Source organism: Microcaecilia unicolor, chromosome 2 (genome assembly GCF_901765095.1).
Source record: "Microcaecilia unicolor chromosome 2, aMicUni1.1, whole genome shotgun sequence".
NCBI lineage: Eukaryota > Metazoa > Chordata > Amphibia > Gymnophiona > Siphonopidae > Microcaecilia > Microcaecilia unicolor.
The window spans coordinates 543,304,658-543,324,193 of NC_044032.1; positions in this window are offsets into that span (position 1 = coordinate 543,304,658).

Below are 19,536 nucleotides of genomic sequence, written 5' to 3' on the forward strand. Positions count from 1 at the left end.
AGTGACCCTTGAGGAACTCTTCAAGCTGCATTCCACTGAAAGGATACCTTAGAATCCTTTCTTACACTATATATTCTCCTTTGTAAAAATGCACTAAAATATTTCAAAACAGTACCACTCACTCCAATCTGACTAAGCCTATTCAACAGTTGATCATGGTTCACTGCATCAAAGGTGGCTGATATATGGAACTGTAGCAAAATCATTTGCTTTCTCTTACTAAGAGCCAGTCTGATTTCAGCTACCATTTCCAGCAACAAAGTTTCAGTACTATGTAGTGGTCTGAGACCGTGTTGTAAAATATGAAGAACGTCAAAGTTGCTCAAGTAGTCACATAATTGAGTATTCACAACAGATTCAATAAGTTTAGCAAGCTATGGTATGCTTGCCACTGGTCTATAATTTTCAGGCTTAGACAAATCAGCTCCCATTGATTTGGGAATAGGAGTCATCATAATATATGCCAAATCAAGGTGGTAACTCCCAGTATTCAGAATAGTATTAACAAACATTGTCAACCAGACCACTATGTCAGAGGGTGCTGTCTTAAGTAGATAGGAAGGATAAATATCTAAGTAACTAGCTTTCTTAGACATCCTTTTGAGGTAGATAATAATAGTATTTGTACATAGGCATAGTTTGACTGTTTCATTTGGTGGGGCAAAGGATGGGGCGGAGCATATTAGCATATTCATTTGCATATATACATATGCAAATGAATATGCTAATATGGAGGAAGGAATTGAAATTTACAGGCAAAATATCACAGATGCACATTTCAAAAAGCTGACATATTTCAATTAATATATTCTGAATAAAATACTTTTTTACCTTTGTTGATCATTTAGTTTTTCTATTCGCTTTGGTCCCAGTGTCTTCTGTTTTATGCAGTGTCTTCTTTCCAGTAGGCTTCCCTCTGCTCCCCACCCCTCCCAGTCCCATCCATCTCCTGCTCCTTCCCTCTGCTCACCTCATTTCCCAGTCCAATCCAATTCCTGGTCCTTCCCTCTGCTCCCCACCCACCCCTCCCAGTCCCATCCATCTCTTGCTCCTTCCCACTGCTTCCCACCCCTCCCAGTCCCATCCATCTCCTGCTCCTTCCCACTGCTTCCCACCCTCCCAGTCCCATCCAATTCCTGGTCCTTCCCTCTGCTCCCCACCCACCCCTCCCAGTCCCATCCATCTCTTGCTCCTTCCCTCTACTTCCCACCCCTCCCAGTCCCATCCATCTCCTGCTCCTTCCCACTGCTTCCCACCCTCCCAGTCCCATCCATCTCCTGCTCCTTCCCTCTGCTTCCCACCCTCCCAGTCCCATCCATCTCCTGCTCCTTCCCTCTGCTCACCACCCCTCCCAGTCCCATCCATCTCTTGCTCCTTCCCTCTGTTTCCCACCCCTCCCAGTCCCATCCATCTCCTGCTCCTTCCCACTGCTTCCCACCCTCCCAGTCCCATCCAATTCCTGGTCCTTCCCTCTGCTCCCCACCCACCCCTCCCAGTCCCATCCATCTCTTGCTCCTTCCCTCTGCTTCCCACCCCTCCCAGTCCCATCCATCTCCTGCTCCTTCCCACTGCTTCCCACCCTCCCAGTCCCATCCATCTCCTGCTCCTTCCCTCTGCTTCCCACCCTCCCAGTCCCATCCATCTCCTGCTCCTTCCCTCTGCTCACCACCACTCCCAGTCCCATCCATCTCTTGCTCCTTCCCTCTGCTTCCCACCCCTCCCAGTCCCATCCATCTCCTGCTCCTTCCCTCTGCTCACCTCATTTCCCAGTCCAATCCAATTCCTGGTCCTTCCCTCTGCTCCCCACCCACCCCTCCCAGTCCCATCCATCTCTTGCTCCTTCCCTCTGCTTCCCACTCCTCCCAGTCCCATCCATCTCCTGCTCCTTCCCACTGCTTCCCACCCTCCCAGTCCCATCCATCTCCTGCTCCTTCCCTCTGCTTCCCACCCTCCCAGTCTCATCCAATTCCAGGTCCTTCCCTCTGCTCCCCACCCACCCCTCCCAGTCCCATCCATCTCTTGCTCCTTCCCTCTGCTTCCCACCCCTCCCAGTCCCATCCATCTCCTGCTCCTTCCCACTGCTTCCCACCCTCCCAGTCCCATCCATCTCCTGCTCCTTCCCTCTGCTCACCACCCCTCCCAGTCCCATCCATCTCTTGCTCCTTCCCTCTGCTTCCCACCCCTCCCAGTCCCATCCATCTCCTGCTCCTTCCCTCTGACCTCCTTTCCCAGTCCAGTCCAATCCAATTCCTGGTCCTTCCCTCTGCTCCCCACCCACCCCTCCCAGTCCCATCCATCTCTTACTCCTTCCCTCTGCTCTCCACCCTCCCAGTCCCATTCATCTTCCCTCTGCTGCCCCCCCCCGCGAGGTCCAGGATCGTGACTCCGTTTACCCCCTCTCTTCCTCCCTCCCTCCGGTGCAGGCAGCAGTCTTCTTCAGCCTTTCTGTGTTCCTGGCAGCCGGTAGCGACGTACACGCTGCCTTCGGTATGCCCCGGAAGCCTTCTCTTCAAGTTCCTGTTCCCACCTATGCGGGAACAGGAACTTGAAGAGAAGGCTTCGGGGCAGAGCTGAAGGCAGCGTGTACGTCGCTACCGCTGCCAGGAACAAGAAAGACTTAGAGAAGATTGGTGCTGCCTGCGCCGGAGGGTAGGAAGAGAGGGGGTAGATAGACACGCTCGTCTCCGTCTGCTTCGCTGCTTCCCTGCCCTCTCTGTCTGCGTCCCGCCTTCCTCTGATGTCATTTCCTTTCGGGCGGGACGCAGACAGAGAGGGCAGGGAAGCAGCGAAGCGGACGGAGACGAGCGCGTGCCTGCTTGTTTTTTTTTTTTTCACTTCTAGCGCCAGTCCACGTCATCGTCGTTTGGGGGGGGGGCATTGCCCCCCCTCGCCCCCCCCCAGTCTACGCCTATGTATTTGTATCAGTTTCCAGGGGGCAGGGGAGAGAAGGGAGTCACTGGGCATGGGTGGCTGGAGGAGGGGGGGCAGGGGAGAGAAGGGAGTCACTGGGCATGGGTGGCTGGAGGAGGGGGGCAGGGGAGAGAGGAGGGTCGCTGGGCATGGGTGGCTGGAGGGGGGGCAGGGGAGAGAGGAGGGTTGTTGGAGGGAGGCAGGGGAGAGAGGAGGGTCGCTGGACATGGGTGGATGGAGGGGAGGGCAGGGGAGAGAGAAGAAATGCTGGACATGGATGGAGGGGAGGGAAGAGTGAAGAAGGAAATGAGATGAGGGAAAAGGAAGAGAGGAGAAAAACTGCACATGGATGAAGAAAATAGGCAGAAGCTGGATCCACTGGACAGTCAAGTCTGCGGAGGACCAGAAATGAAGAAGAAAGGAGGAAAGGAAAGAAATAAATGGAAAGGAAGCCCTGGAAATGGAGTTAAGAGGACAGATAGCAGCAGAATCGGATACTGGGCCAGCATGATCAGAAAAACAAAGTCACCAGACAACAAAGGTAGAAAAATCATTTTATTTTCATTATAGTGTTTAGAATATGTTCACTTTGAGAATCAGGTGCTCAACATTAAAAGTTTATATTTATTTACTTATTTATGGCATTTTATCACACATTAAACATGAATTAGATTGGAACCTGGGATCATTTAATTTTTTTCCCTGGAGTAATGCATTGCCCCCCCCCCCCAGGCTCTCTCCCCGGCTATAGCCATCTCTGCAATTTCGGGGGGGGGGGGGGGGGTGGCGCAGAGATGGATGGGGGGGCGCAGAGGGGGTCCGGGGAGAGAGCCTGTTGTTAAACATTTACCAGCACACCACTGTATAAACCTCTATTATATCTCTCCTCAGCCATCCCTTCTCCAAGCTGAAGAGCCCTAGCTGCTTTAACCTTTCCTCAGAGGGAAGTCGTCCCATCCCCTTTATTATTTTCATCACCCTTCTCTGTACCTTTTCTAATTCCACTATATCTTTTTTTGAGATGCAGTGACCAGAACTGCACACAGTATTGAAGGTGTGATCATACCATGGAGTTTTGTTTTATTTATTTATTTATTTATTTGTTGCATTTGTATCCCACCTTATCCCACCTCTTTGCAGGCTCAAAGTGGCTTATAATACATCATGAGTAGTGGAAGAATGTTAGTAAATAAACATTTAGTATTGCAGGATCTTGGTCAGCATGATGATAATAAAACAAAGTAATAATATACAAGCAGATGTTATGAAACAGTTCTGAATATAGATGGGCGAGTTGTGCATATTCACATTGGTTGATCTTTGTGGTACGCTTTATTAAAGAGATGGGTCTTTAGTAATATGCGGAAGTTCGTTCTTTCGTAGATTGATTTCAAGCTGCGTGGCAGTGCGTTCCATAACTGTGTGCTCAGGTAGGTAAAGTTTTACGCATGCATTAGTTTGTATTTCATTCCTTTGCAGCTGGGGAAGTGCAGATCAAGGAATGTGCAGGATGATCTTTTAGCATTCCTAGGTGGTAGGTCTATCAGTTCTGACATGTAAGCTGGTGCGTCTCCATTCCTTTCCTAATTCCCAACATTCTTTTTCCTTTCTTAGCCGCCGCTGGACATTAAGGAGAGGGTTTCAACATATCATCAACTATGACACCTAGATTCTTTTTGTGGGTGGTGATTCTTAATGTGGAACCCTGCATCACGTAACTATGATGTATAGTCTCATTACATTTACATGAATACCAAATGTAAATAATGGGTATTGAGCTTTAACATAAATAATAAATGTGAAATCAGAGATCAAGTGTTTAATTCAGTAGGATTTAGCACAGTAGAGCCTTGGATTATTCGTAATCAAATTTAAATCACTATTTGGCAGAAAACGAATAATGTATTTGGGGCTGAATCAAATCAAATATGAATATTTGGTACAACCCTGATTAACACTCAGACAAAATAAAAATTACAAAATAATATTGCTAAAAACAAAACAAAATACTCAAACAGGTGTGAGGATGTTATAATGCCGTTGTATCGCTCCATGGTGCGACTGTACCTTGAGTATTGTGTTCAATTCTGGTCGCCGCATCTCAAAAAAGATATAGTAGAATTGGAAAAGGTGCAGTGAAGGGCGACTAAAATGATAGCGGGGATGGGACGACTTCCCTATGAAGAAAGATTAAGGAGGTTAGGGCTATTCAGCTTGGAGAAGAGACGGCTGAGGGGAGACATGATAGCGGTATATAAAATAATGAGTGGAGTGGAACAGGTGGATGTGAAGCGTCTGTTCACGCTTTCCAAAAATACTAGGACTAGGGGGCATGCGATGAAACTACAGTGTAGTAAATTTAAAACAAATTGGAGAAAATTTTTTTCACCCAACGTATAATTAAACTCTGGAATTCATTGCCGGAGAATGTTGTGAAGGCGGTTAGCTTAGCAGAGTTTAAAAGGGGTTGGACGGTTTCCTAAAGGACAAGTCCATAAACCGCTACTAAATGGACTTGGGAAAAATCCACAATTCCGGGAATAACATGTATAGAATGTTTGTACGTTGGGAAGCTTGCCAGGTGCCCTTGGCCTGGATTGGCCGCTGTCGTGGACAGGATGCTGGGCTCGAAGGACCCTTGGTCTTTTCCCAGTATGGCATTACTTATGTACTTATGTAACCTCAATTAGCTCAAATCATAAAATCTTACTTTGCACATATCATAAAATTTTGTTTAAGAAATCAGTAGTTAGTTACTTTTAACTGGTTAGTATAATAAAATCAGACTTAAGATCCATTTAAATTAATGTTCAGGATTGTAGGTCATTCCAAATGATTTATAAAATAAATAAGAGCCTCTTTTATCAAACCACACTAGTGATTCCTGTGTAGCGATGCCAATGAAGCCCAAAGTGAATTGGCTTTGTCGGCATTGCCATGGGGGAATTGCTAGTGTAGTTTGGTAAAAAAAAAAAGTCTTTAATTGTTTTCTAAATGCTAAAAATGAATCAATGTTTCTTAATTCTAACAGTAAAGTGTTCCAAAGTTTTGGACCAGCCACTTGAAAAATACAAGCATGAAGCCCTGAGGCCCAACATTGGGAACAGAGCATTGAGGACACCAGGTTCCCCTTTCCTCTGTCTCTTCCTCCCCTTCAACCTCTGAAGATCCTGAGGAAGACGAACCCTTCTCCTTCCCCTGTTGCTCTGCAAGTTTCAGATGCTGTGGTGGCTGCCTGACAGACCACTCTTCTGCCTTGTCATATCTGCCTCTGGTTACTGCATCCGCAGACTTGCACGGAAATGGGGTTCGTGGGAATCCCGCAGAACCCGTGGGGTTCCCATGGGGACAGAAGCAGTTCTGCGGAGATCCTGTGGGGACGGAAGCAGTTTCTGCAGGGTTCCCGTGGGGACTGAAATGATTCCTGTGGGTTTCCTGTGGGGATGGAAACAATTCCTGGGAGGTTCCAGCTGTAATGGTATCAGTTTATTATTGAAATATGTAGCATGATATTTTGCTGGATCATATATAGCAATACAAACATACCAATATAAAAATACAGTTTTAAAGGACTGCAGTAGAGAAACTGGTCTGGCTTTATGGTCTGGCTTTCACCTCCCCCTTTCCCTCCCTCTTTAACAAAAGACTTCTCAAGTAAGAGACTGCCTCAAGGTTAAATTGACTCTCTTCCTCTGATCAAAAAACCTGGCTGATCAACACAACAAACATCAAAGGTAACCAGTAGAGGCAAGGAGACAGGCAGGTGGGAAAGGTGTGAAATACAGCTACTAAAAACAAAGGACACCTGCTGGCCGCCCCAGACAAATCTTATCAGAATATCTATCACAGAAATTCAAGCAGGGAAAACCTTGCACTACAATAAACCATTTGTCAGCAAAATCCAGACAGCAAGTCTTGTGATGTCATAAGACATGAGACCAAGATACCACAATGCTTTGCAAATGCCCAAGGGTTGTGTGCAAACCAGAAAACCAAGACAAAGATTCACATGGCATGTCTTCCTGCAACTTGCAAGAGTATAAAAGATAGAAGCTGTTCCAGACAAGCAGATGCTTCCCTTCAACTGCAACACAGATTCTTCTCTTCCTGGGCCCTGTAGCCCACCTGCCTGCTATGAGGACCTCTTCTGCAAACATGTGCTTACCTCATGCTGTTCATACTATGTAACAAGGACTTGTAAGTAACATAACTTTTGATCTAGACCTGCTACTTTACTTTACTTAAGCACAGATTATCTGTAAAGATCTGTAAGACCTACCTCTCGTTTGGTTTGCAATATTATTTACATGATTTGTATATTAAATCAACCTTTTTGAAGCTAAAAATACGGTCTCTTTGTGTTCTGAGTATATGGTATCTTTTAAAGTTATACTGATAGTGCATGGACACCTTTAAACTTAGTGCCATGCTCTGAGTACATGCTTTCAAATCTTGCAGTACAGAATACTGCATTTCAACAGTGATATATATATACACTTAATTTATTTAATGTATTGCAATATTGCAATTATCACCTTTGGTGATTGGTGGAGAAATTAATATCCTAAAACTTTTAAATACAGCGCCTGCTCTTAAATTATATACAGTAGCGAGTGCTCTAGAGCTCTTTCCCCCAAGTAAATCATTTCTTGTAACACAGCTTCTCACCTACTGAGTACCAAGTTCCTTGAGTGCTGTCTCCTCCTCCACTTCCTCACTTTAACAGCACAGATGCGGAAAGTCTCCATTAAAGAGATGGTAGAGAGACAAATGGTGACATAATTCAAAAAGGCATGGGATGAACACAGAGGATTACTAATTAGAAAATGGAAGTTATAAAAGACCTAAACTTAAATGGCTGCACATGTGTGGATGTCACAATCAGGATTTCGACCCCTACACAGTACCGAAACAGTACTACTTACTCTCCTAACCAAATTCAAGCAGGAAATAGCAATAGGCAAAAGCATTCTCCTCCTCCAATTTGACATGTCAAGTGCGTTCGACATGGTCAACCACAACATACTACTAAGACTTCTAGAATACTTCGGAATCAGTGGCAGCACTCTCAACTGGATGAAGGGCTTTCTAACTATAAGAATATATCAAGTGAAATCAAACATATCATCACCGTGGAAACCAGACTGCGGAGTGCCGCAGGGATCACCACTATCATCGATCCTTTTCAACCTCATGATGACGCCACTAGCCAAGACCTTATCCACCCAAGGCCTTAACCCATTTATCTACGCTGATGATGTTACATTATATATTCCCTTCAAACATGACTTCGCAGAAATCACCAACAAAATCAAACTCAGCTTAAACACCATGAACTCATGGGCTAACGCATTCCAACTAAAACTCATACAGAAAAAACACACTGTCTCATCATCTCATCACAATACAATACATACAAACCCATAAGCATCAACACCCCAGGATACACCCTCCCTATCTCAGACAGCCTGAAAATTCTCACAGTAACAATTGACCGTAACCTCTCACTTGAGACCCAAGCGAAATCCACCATAAAGAAAATATTTTTTCTCAATGTGGAAACTCAAATGCGTGAAACCATTCTTCCCAACGGAAATATTTCAAAACCTGATACAAACAATGGTACTAAGCCATGCAGACTACTGTAATGGAATCTATGCGGGATGCAAAGATCAAATCATAAAAAAAACTTCAAACCGCCCAAAACACAGCAGCCAGACTTATATTTGGAAAAACGCGTTTTGACAGCGCCAAACCACTCAGAGAAAAACTGCACTGGCTACCAATCAAAGAACGAATCACGTTTAAAATCTGCATGACTGTTCATAAAATCATTTACGGTGAGGCACCTGGATATATGACAGACCTCATTGACATGCCAACCAGAAATACCACTAAATCTACACAATCATACCTAAACCTCCACTACCCAAGCAACAAAGGACTCAAATATAAATCCACCTATGCATCCAGCTTTTCCTACTTAAGCGCACAACTATGGAACGCACTGCCAAAAATAGTAAAAACTATGCCAGACCACCTTAATTTCCGGAAATCACTAAAAACGGTCCTGTTCAAAAGAGCATACCCCACCGACCGAACATAAAAATACATGGGCACCTGCGACACAATGCAACCAAAGAGCATAAAGGACATTACCTGACCCTTCCTCCCCCCCCTTTCTAAGTTCCCCCAATCTACACCTACCTTACATGTACCTTATCTATCACAACATCACCTTGTATTCATTCGTACCATGTATTTGTTCAGACCGGAATCGGCTAACACCGCTAACGGCAATATGTAAGCCACATTGAGCCAGATGGCAACTCCTGCTGTGATGAACTAGGGCCGATACCGAGCAGACTTGTAATGTCTGTGTCTCATATATGGCAATCTGGTTTAGGATGGGCTGGAAAAGGCTTAGACAGCAACTTTAGTGGCTGAACATGAGGACAGTGCTGGACAGACTTTTATGGTCTGTGTCCCGCAAATGAGAAGACGAATAGGCTGGAGTGGGCTTCAACGGCAACTCCAGCAGTTGGAACATAAGGATAGGGCCGGGGAGACTTCTATGGTCTATGTCCCAGAAACACCAAAGAAAGACCATAATCAAGTATATAATATCACGTTCATTATTGATTTAATCATGAATTGATAATGAGTGTGACTGTTGGGCAGACTCGATAGACCATTCAGGTTTTTATCTGCTGTCACTTACTATGCTACTATTAATCCTCTCTGCTCCCAGGCTGATGTGCAGACCTCAGCTCTGACAGAGGCACAAGCATCAGATGTCACCTGACCTACTTTCGCGTGCATGTGGCAACCTCTTTGCACACAGTGCCAATGAATCAGAGACAAGTCTTACATGTGCACACCAGAGTGTTCCAAGTTCCAAATTCTGTTCCTTCCTTGCCTGCAGTGCTGCAGCTCAAACCCAGAGAGAGACAGAGAGCCGACCAGAATTATTTTTTATGTACCATTAAATTCTCGTGGGATAGGTGGGGTGGGTTAAATTCTTGAGGAGATGAGTGGGGATGGGTAAGATTCCAGGGGGGATGGGCGGGGATGGGTAAGATTTCTGTCCCTGTGCAACTCTCTCCTGCAGACAAGAATAAAGTTATTTAGTGCCACATGTATGAGTAATAACATGGGACTGGTGACAACACACTGACCATCAGCATGCACAGAGACCCATGACATTTATACTGTAATGATGTGCTCCATATCCCTGTCTGATTACATACACAGTCACCATCTCATAATAACTTAGTAACAGTCTTGCATTAAGAAGATCATAGCTCTGGCAGCTTTCTGATGCATTCCATATGGAATGTGCAAAGGTACACTGGTGGAAACATATATCATGCAGATAGATGTGTAACAAGAATTAATTTATCTTGGGGGAAGAGCTCTAGAGCACTCGCTAATGTTTATATATATATATATATATATATATATATATATATATATATATATATATATATATATATATATATATATATATATAGAGAGAGAGAGAGAGAGAGAGAGAGAGAGGAGAGAGAGAGAGAGAGAGAGAGAGAGAGAGAGAGAGAGAGAGAGGAGAGAGAGAGAGAGAGAGAGAGAGAGAGAGAGAGAGAGAGAGAGAGAGAATAATTCTCCACCAGTTGCCGATTAAAGCAACAAGATCCACAATTGCAATGAATTAAATATTATCTCTGTTGAAATGCAGTATCCTGCATTTCCAGATTTAAAGGCATGTACGCAGGACACAAAAGACCATCTATTTAGCTTCAGAAAAGGTTTATTTAATATACAAATCATGTAAATAATATTGCAAGAGGTAGTTCTTTTAAGGATCTGGGAACAGATAATTTGTGCCAAAAACAACAAAGTAACAGGTTTAAATAACTTACAGAAAAGTCTTTGTTGCAGAATTGTTGAAGCTGAGAGAGAGAAAGAGAGAGAGAGAGAGAGAGAGAGAGAGAGAGAGTGAAGAAGGAATCCTCTCTGCTGAAGGAGTACTTTTCTTTTTAAAGTTGGTTGCTGGAGCCTGAAGAGAAGTCTTGTCTGGATGTGTGTGTTAGAGTTCAGCAGAGGAAACAGGTCCCAAGAGCAGCAGATTCCCAAGAAGATCGAAAGCTGGGCATTTCCAGGCTTTTTATACAGTCTGTTTGCAGGGAAATATGAGTGCATGTCCTGTGCGCATTTGCTTCCTGGTTTGCACTCGACCCTGGGTAGTTGCAAAGCATTGTGGTATCTTGGTCTCATGTCTTATGACATCACAAGACTTCCTGTCTGGATTTTGCTGACAAATCGTCTTTTGAAGCACAAGGCTTCCTGTCTCAATCTCTGTAGCAGATACACATTATACCTTTGAAGCAGCCTCTTACTTGTTTGTCCTTTTGTTAAGTAGTACAGGTGTGAATGGCTTCAGGTGAACACTCAGCCAAGCTTTTGCTTATCAAAGGTTTCCCAAGGAAAAGGGAGGGGGAATAGGGACTTGAAATGAAAGCCAGTTTCATTGCTGCAGTTTCAATACGTTTTTAAAGTTGTATTCTTATATTGGTATATCTGATTCAGCATAATCAATAATTATGCTACATATATTTCAATAATTCTGACAATTAAACTGATACCATAACAAATGTATAGTACATGTAGTCCCAGGGGTCATTTATACATGGGGCTTTCTGGCTCAAATATTTTGACAAACCATTCCCATGGACTGTATGGCATCATAGCATGGCAACATGTAATGTCTGTGTCTCATATATGGCAATCTGGTTTAGGATGGGCTGAGGAAGTGGCCCAGTGGTTAGAGGACCGGTCTTGCAATCCAGAGGTGGCCGGTTCAAATCCCACTGCTGCTCCTTGTGATCTTGGGCAAGTCACTTAACCCTCTATTGCCTCAGGTACAAACTTAGATTGTGAGCCCTCTTGGGACAGAGAAATATCCAGTGTACCTGAATGTAACTCACCTTGAGCTACTACTGAAAAAGGTGTGAGCAAAATCTAAATAAATAAACATGTTTCCATCTGTCATTTCTGATGCTTGGTGACATTACAATTGTAAAGATTAATGTTGTACTGTACAGCGTGATGTGGCAGTGCTCAGATATGAGATATCATTGACTAGCATCATCCCTATCAACCTGCTCCACAGGCTGCCTACCCTCTGCCTGTGTCCCTCAACTCCCAGGATCTGGTGGAATTGGGCCACATTGAATCATGATCGCACATAGTGTTTTTCACTGACAAATGTAAAATAGTGTAGTGATGTATCATTGAGGTATTGTGGATGTCAGGGCCCAGGTTTACCACATAGACAGCTGGTGGTAGGTCCCCTGGAAGCTGGGGGCCAAGTTAAATGCCCTAGTAAAATAGATGGTACAGGATGTATGTCATGCACCCTGTTCTGCATGTATGGACATTGAATAAAGTCTGAAGGTTTCAAACCATAGCATGGGTTATACATATGCCTTGTACAGCACTCATCAGTGGGCCTTGATCCATGCACTTGCATTCAGTGTTCAGGCTGGCAGCCCCACCCATCCTTCAACCACTCCCCCCACCCCCTACAGTACAGCTGCCATGACAGAGAGTGACTCATCAGGTATTCCACAAACAAATGTGACCCTTGCCACTCTTGGTGGAGGCACTCAAATAAGGCAGGCCCTTTTTTTCATTGGCAGCAGACCCTTGATTTAAGGGCCTCTAGATCTCGCAGCGTACATTTTCTGTAAGGACCAATGCATCAATGCACAGGTTACCCTTTAATCCCCAGCACTCATTACCTCCCTTCAAAGTTTATCTCCTGGGCAATGTTTACCATCACAGTACATTGGTGTAGCAGCAAGAGCACATGACACTCATCCATCCCATTTCATGACCACTCATTCTTCAATATAGTTTAGCTTTTGCTTCTGGTTTGCACTTTGTCCTAGACATTCATCACTGGATTGGGGCCCTCCATATCTGCACATTCCTGTATGCATATGGCAGTCTCTAATGTAAGTGGGGGTATTGTCTGCAATTACAATACCACCAGTGCTTTTTTTGAGGGGGTACTTGGAGGTACTGAGTATCGGCACCTTTTCCATTGTCTGCTAAAATTGACCCATTGTTCCCAAGTTTTAACAAAAGAGCTTAGGCTCTACATACAAATTCAGCTTTGCCATAGATTCTGTGACTGGATACAGGGGACCTGGCTATTGTGGGGTGGGTCCCTCAGTGATCACCCCACCCCTGAAGGGTGGCCTGACATTTGAGTACCGGCACCTTTTTCGCAAGAAAAAACTCACTGATTACCACAGAGGAGTGGCCTAGTGGTTAGGGTGGTGGACTTTGGTCCTGGGGAACTGAGGAACTGAGTTTGATTCCCACTTCAGGCACAGGCAACTCCTTGTGACTCTGGGCAAGTCACTTAACCCTCCATTGCCCCATGTAAGCCGCATTGAGCCTGCCATGAGTGGGAAAGTGCGGGGTACAAATGTAACAAAAAAAAAATATATGGTAACACTTCACATAATTATTCAGACCATATACAACAGAAGGGGAGGGGAGTTGCAGGCAATGGTGCCAGTCCAGCCATAATATTGTAGGAACCACAGTGGGTGGAGAGCTGATGGCATGCAGTTTCCAAACACTGCACTCAACAGGCATTGCCCTACTTACAGAACACAGTCTTTCACTACTATTGTGCTGCCAGGATGATAGACTGGGGGATTCAGTCTTACCTTGGGAGGCAACTCTGGAACCATCTCAGTGATGTCAGCAGGCTGACCCTTTGATTCCTAATCATTTCTACATCGCTACTAGATGTACGCAGCGCTGTGCACATTATATGCAGGTACTTTCTCTGTCCCTAAAGGGCTCACAATCTAAGTTTTTTGTACCTGGGGCAATGGAGGATGAAACTTGCCCAAAGTCACAAGGAGCTGTAGTGGGAATTGAACCAGGTTGGCTGGATCAATGCCCGCTGCACTAACCATGAGGCTACTCCTCAACCCCTTGCTTGAGGACCTTGCTCTAGCCTTTCCTCCTCACTAAAATTTAGGAGCCTTTTTTCAGTGCCATCTTAGCTGTATGACTCCCAGTGACAGAGGATGTTGGAGAAGGGACAGGAGAGCTATGTATAGTTCAGCATGTAACTGGTTATTACACATCATGTAACTGAGTATATGGCCCTATAAATCCAATTATCAAGCTGCTTGATCCCAGGTATGAAGCACCACATACTCAGTTATGATGTCATCTGCACCTAGATATGTGGCCACTTCTGTATTTACACCAGTTTGGCCCTGACATGACTGCGACTATGACTGTTTGCTTGCAGATATGACTGGAATGGTTAAGTTACTATCAATATTCAACACTGACCAGCTAACACATAGCCATTCTGGGTGTCATTTTCAAAGCTTGGTGGCTTGTAAGGTACAGATATGGATATTGACTAAAGCAGTTTTGAGCCAGTTAGGTGTCTGCATATGCAGTTACAAAACAGTGGATATTAAGAAAAATAAGCAGTTATTTCTGGCTTTAAAAATGCAGGTATTGATATATCTGGTTATTTTTATATGGGCTATCCGTTTCTGGATATTGTTGACCCCATAGATATTAAACTCCTCGATTAAGATGAATTTTCAGCTGAAAATGTAGGCTGCTAATTTAGGCTGAAAGTAGGCCCAGGCCACCGAGAGGGGCGGGGGGGGGGGGGGGGGGACGACAAAATTCCTCAGGCCCAGCCTCCAAGGGGGACCAGTTCTGGAGTCTGTCTCTCTCCTGTTATGTCCCGAATGATTACGTTAACGCAATAACCTGGTCCCGGCACACAGGAGCAGGTGAGGGACAGACCCCGGAGCTGGCCCCCCCCTGGAGGCCAGGAAGAAGCAGACACAGTGAGGCAGGAAGGTAGGGGGTGGGTAGTGGTGGCGGCCTGAGCAAGTGAGGAGTGGTGGCAGTTGCATCCCGGAGGGCGGGGGGGGGGGGGGGGGGGGGGGGTTTGTGGCCCTGCTCTGCCCTGGGCCCAGCTTTGTCTCTCAGCAACCCTGAGTAGGCCACAAATTTGGGAACACAACTTTAAAAATAAATATCTATCTATCTATCTATCTATATATCTCAGGCATTTAGGGGCCCTTTTACTAAATTGAATAAACTGTATTAAGTGCTAAAGTACACTTAGCCCAGATTCTATATAACACATCTAGAGATCCATGCCAAAACTAGCATAGATTCTATAACAATGCGTGCAACTTAATTGGCTTGACAAGCTAATGATAGCACTTAACAAGAAATAATTAGCACTAATTAGAATTTAGGCACACAACTTGCTAAGCGTATTCTGTAACAGAGGGCACCAAAGTTCTAACGCACACAGGCAAAAAGGGGAGTGCTTATTGGCAGGGAAATGGACATTTCGTGGGCGTTCTGAAATTTACATGCTTAGCTATAGAATATGGCCCAGTGCGCCTAAATCTACGTGCTGGGATTTATGCCACCTTTTTCTTGGTGTAAATGGACGCACATAGATTTAGGAGCTGAGATATCAACTAAGTATATTCTAGAATCAGTGCCTAAATCTAGGCTCCAATTACAGAATAAGCTTAGTTGCCGATTTCTTTAGGCACCATATATTAAATCTCCTTAATGCAGGAAAAATGGCCTAACAAAGGATGCAGTAAAACATTTTGCATTATTTTGCCATTTGCATGTACTAACCATGTGGTATTTATTTATTTGGTGTTGGGAGGGGGAGGAGCCGTTAGCACCTCATAAATAGGAGGTGGTAAGTGCTTCTGTGTTAATATTTTTCAGTGACTATGTGTTAATGCTAACATTAGTTCACAGCCAGAAAATGAAACAATTGAAAAAGGCCAAATTTATGCCACACTAGAATTAGGTTTAGCACGTGGGAAAGTCTTGCATTAGGATGTGCTAATCCCCTTTACTAGCAAAGCTTAGTAAATTGGCCCCTAAGATTTGTAATACTATAAACCCAATTAATACTGCAGTACTCCAGGCTCTAGCAATGCACAGGATGGCTTATGTCAACAGGACAAACAGAAAAAGTAAACACTGGGCCTTCAGGAATGAGAAAAATGCAATCCTTTATTAATGATGAATGCCCGACACGGGCCGTGTTTCGGCGTACAAACGCCTGCATCAGGGGTCAAAAAAAACTCTTCTAGGTCAGCTAGTTAGCTAGTAGATAAAGATGATTAACAAACAGCTTATATTCCTTCACAGCTAACTAGCTGACCTAGAAGAGTTTTTTTTGACCCCTGATGCAGGCGTTTGTACGCCGAAACACGGCCCGTGTCGGGCATTCATCATTAATAAAGGATTGCATTTTTCTCATTCCTGAAGGCCCAGTGTTTACTTTTTCTGTTTGTTTGGTTGCTTTTGTATGCTGCTTTCCCTCTGTTTTGTGACCTTATGTCAACAGGAAGCAGCACAGTTGGGGGGGGGGGGGGGGGAGTTCTTACAACTGTCCCCAACAGAGTACAGTCTCCAAATGAGCCACATATCTTGATTGAATCTCACTAGTAAAATCCCATGTTAACAGCCTACAGATGCTTCTGACTCACTGCTTCAATAGCAGCACAAGGCATGTTTAGGAATAATTTTATATAAAAAGCATTCTCCATTTTTTGTAATGGAAGATCACTTCCTGCTAGGCCTAGGTGCTAATTTCAGTAGCAAACCTTAGCTGCCTGTGGAGCTGAGGAAGATTATGCTTCTGGGGGTGGGGGTGGGAGGGTCTAGAGCCTCCAGGGAAGCCATCAAAGATTACACACTGCTTCCTAACATGATAAGGAAGGACCTTTTTCGTTCATGAAAAGAGGGATGATGATGGTGCTAAAAGCCACTAAATGTTTCCAACATGCTTGAAAATAAGTTTTACCATTATCCTCCATAGATTATGCAAGGAGGTGGTTCAGTCTTTTCTTGATTCTTTACATTTTGACTATCTGAAGATGAAACAAGCTAAATCTAAGAATGAGAATATTCAATTCTGTTCTATTCCTTAGCAGTTACTGCAGCCTTCTTCCTAAATGGTGAAAGACAGAGTACACAACAAGGGCCAGAGAACTTACTAGGAAAATTGCAATAAAACAAGTATCAAAGAAAATGAAAGGTAAAATTTAGACACTGCTAAAATTGTACAATCCTACATTAATTTAATTCCTAGATTAGAAATTTATAGAATAAAAAAGTTTTAACAGTCTTAGAAAAGATGAGTTAAAAATTTGGAGTAATTTAGCTTTACATATCAGATTACAAATTCTGTGAGGCTAGTTTCTGAACACTTCTTACCCAGAGGAAGTTAAGTACACACAAACCAGACAGAAGTGTCCTATGTAATGCCCCCCCCCAAAAAAAAAGAAAAGAAAAGGTAAATGTACCTTATAATGAGTGTGAACTAATGATTTAAAAATCACTGAATTCTGTAGAAGTTGAAGTTTTTGCTAGAGTTTTGCATAAATACCAGAGAATAATGCATTGCAGTAATCTAATTGCAAAGGTAACAACTGGACCAATAAACAAGTATCTTAATTTAAGTAAGTGCATAGCACTGTTTAAGCTTGTAGAAAATTATTTTCAATATATTGCTCACCTGTGGTTCCATTCCATAAAGAAGTGTCCAAAATTACTCCTAAAAATAATCTTGGCAGCCACTTTTCTAAAGGCCCTTTGTTTTTTGAGTGTTTAACTTCCAGAGGTGGGTAGAAGTCCAATTTGCCACTCTTTCAATATAGCTCTCTATATTAACATAGGTAAGATTTAAATCACTTTGAACCAGAACTAAAACAACAATGCCATCAGCATAAGAGTAAAGTCGTTTATTCTTTTCCAATTGAACTGAGCCTATGGACCTCATATAGCTATTAAATAACGCAAGGGAAAGAGGGGACCCCAGGGGTATCACAAGCGAGGACCAGATGAATAATCCTTCTCCAGTTTTTTGATGGGCTATAATTTTTATTTTTAAGAAAATCACTGCAAAATAATAACTTGGATTAAAAAGTATTCAACCGGATTCCCTTGGCTCCAGATGGCCACCAATGTTGGGACGGGAGAGGCCAGTAATTTGCTGTTTCGATGTCATTTTCAAAGGTATCCAGCCTTCTCAGGCCTTGGAGTTAGTCCCTTGTATGGACCTGTATTAGGAGGGACTTAACACGATTAATCTTGGCCGTCTGTTGTGTTACTGTGGCAACAATCTAGTTATAAATGTCCTTGAAATTATTGCACCGCTTGTATTAAGTTTTGTTTACTGTTCAAATTAGAATTAATGTCTATTTTTCTTTAATAAAAATATTTCTCGGTCTCACCAGAAGGTGACTCACTAATTACTTTCGGTCCACGCTTCTTTGCCTTCCCACTAATTATTCCATTTACTTACCCATCTATTATCTAATGAATGCCGTTGTCAAAAATGAATTTAAAGTGTTTTGTGACTTAAAAGCTTTGGCAGATCACAAAACCTATTTCATCACGATACTTTGAAACATCACAGCGTGCCCCAATAGGAGCATTACGAAAAGACATTTACGAACTAAATGGCGTTTAAAACAGCCACATAATATTTTTCTATGATTTTATTTTTAAGTTGTTCTGAAGCCATAATGTAAAATAGCTTTTCTACCAGTTCTAAACCCTTAAATATTGTCCACCAGTACGTCTGATTTAATAGAGATCCGATTTATTTTATGTTTTCAAATTTATAATTAGACTTTGCAAGTTATCATGCTAAATGCGGAGTATAACAAAGAATAACAGTTTTAATCCTTGGAACCAAGACTCTAGTTACGACTGAGAGATATTGTATTTTATCAAAATCCACTTGAGATACTTTTTTTTTTGCGCACGAAATGTTATCACCACCACCAAAAAAATATATATATATTCTGTTAAATTGTCTTTCGTTTTTTATTATCAACAATCAAGTTAATGATACACTCTTGGAAAACTGTATGCACATGTAGAAATATTTCCCTTTTTAAATATAAGCATTCATTGTAACGACATATAAATAAAATTTGAAAATGTAACTGATGCTTATGCTCACAACGTATTCCATGAGGAAAGGAATTTTTAAAAGAACTCAAGACGACATGCAGCTGATAAAGAAAATAAAAAGGCATTTGTTTGAAAATTGTCTCTAAAGAAATAAAATAGTTGAAGTAAAACCCGTGAGGACCTTTATCTTTTTATCAAGACACGTCAAGGACTACAAGAAGGGAAAACGTTATTTACGGTCAACTATAGTAGACAATTGTTTGCACTTTTCTTAACACTATACAATTGGGTCACAGAACACAGTTGTAGAAAGACACAGAAAAAAGGTTAAAGCATACCTGTCAACATTCAACTAATATCTATACTTTGTGTCTTAAAGAAACCCAAAACAACCAAAATGCCTACTTAAAAAAAAACAAACAAACAATGTAATAAATACATTATTACATCAATGGAGGATACAAGCCTTGCTAGAAAGGACAGAGACTCTGTAACATACAGGGCACTGTTCTTAGACAACTTCATAAACCAGAATGTTAAAAAATAATAACAATAACAATTAAAGGTCAGTGCTTCAAAAGGGGTTGATATAGGTTTACGGAACGTGAAAAAACA